Raw genomic sequence first — 512 nt, 5'->3', positions numbered from 1 at the left:
GTGTCTGCTTTTATGCCAGTACCATGCTGCTTTGGTTATTATACCTTTGTAGTATACTTTAAAGTCTGGTAGTGTTATGCCTGCAGCTTTATTTTTTATTTATTTATTTTTGCTCAGGATTACTTTGGCTATGCATGGTCTTTTGTTACTCAATATAAATGTCTGGATAGTTTTTTTTTTTCCATTTCTGAGAAAAATGTCATTGGAATTTTGATGGGGAGTAAATTGAATCTGTAGATGACTTCAGGTAAAATAGACATTTACACAGTGTTAATTTTTCTGATCCAAGAGCTTGGGATATCCTTTTTTTTCCCCCCCCCCCTCTGGAAGCCTTTATTTAGATGTTTTCTTTTTCTTTTTCTTTTTTTTATTATTTTTATTTTGTCAATATACAATGTAGTTATTTATTCTGTCCCATCACCGAAACCTCCCTCCCTCTTCCCTCACCCCCTCCCACCTAGGTGTGTCCCCTCCATTTTCTTGTTGTAAGAACTTCAAAAAAAAGTTGTGGT

Source organism: Galeopterus variegatus, unplaced genomic scaffold, assembly GCF_000696425.1.
Source record: "Galeopterus variegatus unplaced genomic scaffold, G_variegatus-3.0.2 Scaffold10316, whole genome shotgun sequence".
Lineage (NCBI taxonomy): Eukaryota > Metazoa > Chordata > Mammalia > Dermoptera > Cynocephalidae > Galeopterus > Galeopterus variegatus.
The sequence above is the reverse complement of the archived record's forward strand: the minus strand, read 5'-3'. Positions refer to the sequence as shown.